The following is a 5,727-nucleotide window of genomic DNA, read 5'->3' as shown; positions in this document are numbered from 1 at the left end:
TTAAACTTGATTTTTTTTACCATTTTCTTCCCTCTATTTAAACTAAACTTCTCATTCAAAATTATACAACAATTCTCTTATTCTCAATCCTCCATAACTTCAAAATTTTCATTTTGCTAATCTCTCCAAGTTCTCAATTTTTCTTTCCATCTTATCTGTGAGAGAAATTTTATTGTTGTGAGGATTAGAATTTTTGTGAGCTCAAATTTGTATATTTACTCTATTTGAGAGTTTGTAAGTGTGTGTTTCAAAATCTTCAACTCATTGTAACGGTGTGATCCTCACCGTGGAGAGGATCGTCTTTGCTTTTGTGAAGAGCAGTGTACCGGTTTGACTCCTACCGTGGAAAGAGTCAGAATTTCAATTTACAACCCAAGAGGTGCTTGGGAAGTGGAGTAGGACAGTTGTGCCGAACCACTATAAAAATTCTCGGTGTCAAATTTCTCTAACCCTCTCTCTTATTTATTTTTACAATTAATCTTAGAATTTGATTGTTTGCTTTAAATTTCTCTTGTTTGCCTTAGAATGTATTTTATCTTACTTAGTTAAAATTGCGTATCTCAAAAAGTGTATTATTTTTGTTTAAATTGAGCCCATTTATTAAAAAGTTAATATTTTGTTAATTAAACCCTATTCACCCCCTCTCTAGGGTTGCCATACCGATCCAACACCAAAAACACTTCTCTACCAGGTCGGAGGCCTGGCCTCTTAAAGAGAGGGCCAATATTGGAGACATCAAAGAACACTACCACATAGAGGATAGGGAGTGGACAAACCACCAGGTTTGTCCCAAATGCTCGTTCCCCTACAGGAAAGATGTTCAATACTTAGCCACATTCTGGACAAAAAGATATTGAAAATCAACCTACCCAGGTCATGCGCGCCCGACAAGTCGACCTTCGACCCAACACTCCCATCTACCAGTCAGATTTCTTATCAGATACCAAAACCTATAAATAGGGGCCTCACTATGCAGTCAGGTATCACATTCCAGCTAGGTCTCAATACTAAGGTTGAACTCTAAACTAACTTGAGCATTGGAGTATTTGTTCCTTTGTGTGGGTCCTTCCTTACCAAGTGATTATCCAACTCATTCCGATCCACCCAGCTCGCCCAGTCAGCCTACCTTTACTAGGTCGACCTTGAAGGAAATTTATTTCACAAACCTAAAATAGATGAAGTTGATTTATGCGAAGCATATATTAATTAATGTGTAGTTGAAGAAGTAGATCTCAAAACACAAAATTTCATAGAGCTGACATAGACCCAACTATCATCTCTGACAATAATGATAGGGAAGATTTTGATGACAAATCTTAAATTAAATTTAATTTTCCCTTTTAGATTTTATTCATAAGTTTCAAAGTTAAGTTAATCTTTTCCCAAATCCTTTTAGATGTGGTTCCTTGCAATTTTTGTTATCACAATAAAGAAAAGGGTTCATAACGTATAAATAAGAGGGATTTTTCCTTGCACTTTTGTTATTAATGTATATGATTTGTTAGTTGTTAGCTACTATCACTACAAGAAAAAGTAGATACGATAGCTCACGAAAAACGCTATAAATGACTTTTTATAGCATTTTTAGAGAGTCGTGACAGCTAATGCTATTGAAAGTTCATGACTTTTGATAGCGTTTTTCAAGGGCTATAACTAACGCTATAATAAATAAATAAATTATTGCATATATACGTTGCTACTAAAACATTTAATAGCGTTCTAATTTAACGCTATTATATGTTTAGATAACTTTGTTTTTGTGATATCTTAAACCTATAATAGCTAATTTTATGTGTTACCTTCAACTTTTTTAGTGCTATTATATGACTATTAATAGTTATTATAGCTCAAATTTTATCCTATCTTAAACTTATAATAACTTTTTATTTATGCTACTAGATTGTGTATATAACTTTTATATTGCATTATTATATATTTCTATATTTCTTCCCATTGCTACAATTATCATGGTCGACTTCTTCCATCATTTAACTTTTGCTATGTAAACTATGTGTAGTCCAATCAAATTTACTTTAAAACTTGTCAGTAGTTGAATAAACATAGAAAAACACCAACTTGACACATTAAATATACCATCACATCTTTTATATAAATGAAGTTTTATTATCTATTACATCACAAAATAAAGCATTCATAATTCAATATTTCGCAAGAGAAACAATGTTATATAAATTTACCAAAACTAATTTCCAACTACTAGTTCACAAAATTACAAATTTTCACCAAGTTCTGAAGAATAAAGTAATATGGGGTAGAAAATGAGTTGCAATCTTTGATCCATATGCACTGGTATCATTTCATTCACCTACAAAAGCATTTCAAGAAAATAGAAAAAAAATAGTAAATACCAATCGCGAAATAAATAACAATATTCACTATTACATAACATGAACATAAGTAAACCTAAGAAATGTTCATATCAATAGTCATGCAATTGTACTATCCAAAACTTTTTCAATACACTGTCATTTCTAATCCCCCAAAGAAAAACAAGAATGCAAGGATATGAGTCAATTTGAAAGGTTAGCTCAGCTCTAAAAAGTACAGAAACATCCAAATAATAAGCTTAAACTTGCTAATAATACACAAGTAACTAAATAAGTCCATTCCTACTTTGACTACTTTGAACAAAATTTTTACTCAACAGTATAAAAGAATAGATTTCAGGAATTGTAGTTTCCTACCCAAAGACCTTTGACTATCTATTTGAATCAGAGAATTCCTTTTGAAGCAAAAACCTCACTCAAGATTTCTATCCCACAAAGCCTAAAACCAGAAAGGAAATATTCTTGGAAGCTTAGACTAACCAGGAAGCTTTGAAAAGCAAACAGAACTTCAGCAAATTTATTCAATTGCACTTAAAAATGAATTTCATAAGTAGAACATGAAATTCAAGCACATAACTATTGACATACCCTTTGGCTCTTCACTAATTGACCTTTAAGAAGATCATCATCCTTGTGTTGCTTTAATTCTTCCAACTGTCTTTGAAAACACACCAAAGATGCAGTGATAAGGAAATTCGACAAAACCACAAGTAAAAACTCAAAAGTTGAAAATGAAAAAATAGAAACATAACTTGAAATCATTGCATGAAAATATTGTGAATAAAATAACCAATAACTTCAGGATAAAGATGAATGTAGGCAGATATGATTGTTCCTGTTATTTATTTTTTGGACCAAAGAGATTATTTGTACAATAAACTTGTATCATGGGCCGTTTAAAAAAAAATTCTATGCAATTTTGACGTGAAAAAAGACAAATCTAGAAGGATAAGACAATTAGATTCGAAAAAACTCAAACAGTAGCTAAGACACATGACAACAAACAAATGTAAATGATTCACATATGACAATAGCTAGACTCGTGACAACAAACAAATAACTCGTGACAACAGACAAATCCCATGGTATCAGCAAAGAAATCCTTTCCAAAATTGAACCCAACATTCCTCAAATTGCATAAGGTGATATTCGAACGATTTACCTATAGATTTTTGGACCCATGAACCACAATTGCATACAAATTCTTAAAACATCACAAATTGCTGAAAGCCATGAAACTAAAACCTTCATCTATCCCGTTATGACCCAGCCAAACTTAATTGATGGTGGTTTTCATGAAACTTTGGATGCTAGTGTTAGTGGGACAATTTTTACACATTAGACAATGATGCGCAATGATAAGGAAAGAGAAATGATGGAATCGTATTAAAACCAACTAAACGTACATAGAGGCAACAGTCATATAGGAAAATCTAAACTAGAGCTTCTCTCAAAATTTCATATCAAATTGATGTTAAATAGCTTGAGAAGAAAGAGAGAAAACTATAATGTACATGAACAAAATTAAGCACCATTAACCAAGATAGAAAATTTCTCAACAAAAACTATGATGGGTATGTGAATCTAAAGTTTCACTATTCAAATGATTAAGATGACAAAACTTTGAAGGTATGTGCGATCAGTGTAGGATGAGACTTTATTGTAAGTGTTCTAACTCAATCTTATTTTCCTCAATAAAAAATAATTGAGTTAAAACACTAACAACAAAGCCTCATTCTAAATGGGCGAATAAGAGCAGAGCATCAACTTGAAACTTTGAAAGGGAGAGCAAAATCTCAAAACACTTGAAGACAATCTTCAAAATTTATGTTACTATTTATGTCTTATAATTAACAAGTGTTCGATATGTGCCTATAACAAGTGTCCACTTTGTCCAACTAATATGAGACACATCTATTTAGTTAACAAGTACTCGATACGTAAATATCAATCTTTACACAACAGAATATTGCTATAAAATTTAAGATAAGGTAGTCCTAGAGAAACTTCTACCATTTTTTTGGTGCAATAGCTTTCTAAAAGTCCAAAAAAGAAAAAAGCACAACGATGACATGAAAAACATGAAAGACATGAAAGGGAAATGAAATAGATAGCATACTTTTCATGATAGTGCTTATTCAAACTCAAATCTTAAAAATCCTTTCATCTCTTCCCAATTACAATACCCAAAAAGCAACAACAGCAGCACAAGAATCCTTTCACCCCTGAGAAATTGAAGTGCTAGCTTGAAATTCAAATAGATGTCATCAGTTTTCTCAAACTTAAATCATTATATTAAGTTCCTTTGACAGTTGAAACTATCAAGTGACAATTTTCGATCACCTTAATTATCAATTTAGTGCAATAAGAAAGCTCAAATAAATTACCTCATTCTCATTGCAGCATTTAATGGATTAGTGCAACATTATTATGATGAGCTTGTTTTTATAGAGTTTAAGACTTGGATTAAATGCAATTACAATTACAAAGAAAAGAACAATTCAGAAGAATATAAAACATTTACAAAGTAGAGCAATATATTAGAGGAGAGAAAAGGGAGAGATGGTAGTGAGCTAACTCCCCTTTTGATTGCTCTCACCGTTGCTTTCAGATTCTTCCCCCAGAACAATCAATAAAACAAATGAACAAAAGCTAATGAGAAATCTAAATAACCAATATTCGGTAAGCAAGGGATCATAATACATCGACCAAAGAAATTCAAGAATAAAATTTTTTACCAAAGAAAAGAATCTTTTTTTTTACCAAATAAATTGTAGAATTCACTTCTACTCCAAAAAAGTTGTTCCACTTTTACTCTACCAAAATATAAACAGAAAATCTCCTAATGGCAGCTTTCTTCTACTCCAAAGAAAGTTCTTGATGATGCTTTGTGTTTGAAGAAAGAGGAGGTTGAACAATTAGAATGCATTGGATGGGATTCCATTTATGTTTTTTTTTTCCCTTTTTTTGGTCAATAATTGAATCTTCTTGGCCGCTGTAACTATTGAAGTGTAGTAATGAAATGAATCTTCCATCTACTTCCATTTATATCTTTAAAAGATTATATATCTATATAGGTCAAACAGAACATACCAACAACTAAATGACTATCAATCAAGATATTACCTTGGATTGGCCTCCCTATCAAAACAAGCTAAAAATAGACATGTAGATAAAAAAGTTGATTTAAAACACAAATAATACCAATAGACATAATTACTTACTGAATCTTACTCAAGATGCAGAAATAGTCTTCTTTATTAACAGAAGTGCGAAGTCCAAAACTCAAAGTGAAAAGAAAATTAAGCTGGGCATGAAGCAATAGAATTGTGAGATCATTGTTTACTGAAATTCGTTCTAATGAGATATTCAACTATAC

At 31.6% G+C, this 5,727-nt stretch overlaps 1 long non-coding RNA gene across 1 annotated transcript; it reads right to left on the bottom strand.

The window, feature by feature from the left end:
• Positions 1 to 2,076: 2,076 nt before the first annotated feature.
• Positions 2,077 to 5,040, bottom strand: LOC111023981 (uncharacterized). Its single transcript, XR_015787351.1, has 2 exons — positions 2,937 to 5,040; positions 2,077 to 2,326 (listed from the first exon to the last, which is right to left on the bottom strand). It is a non-coding gene; the product is annotated as an uncharacterized LOC111023981 (long non-coding RNA).
• Positions 5,041 to 5,727: the final 687 nt, after the last annotated feature.

Source organism: Momordica charantia (genome assembly GCF_013281855.1).
Source record: "Momordica charantia cultivar OHB3-1 chromosome 9 unlocalized genomic scaffold, Mcharantia_2.0 BLBB01000009.1, whole genome shotgun sequence".
NCBI classification, from domain to species: Eukaryota; Viridiplantae; Streptophyta; class Magnoliopsida; order Cucurbitales; family Cucurbitaceae; genus Momordica; species Momordica charantia.
This window is presented reverse-complemented; position numbering and strand designations above follow the sequence as displayed.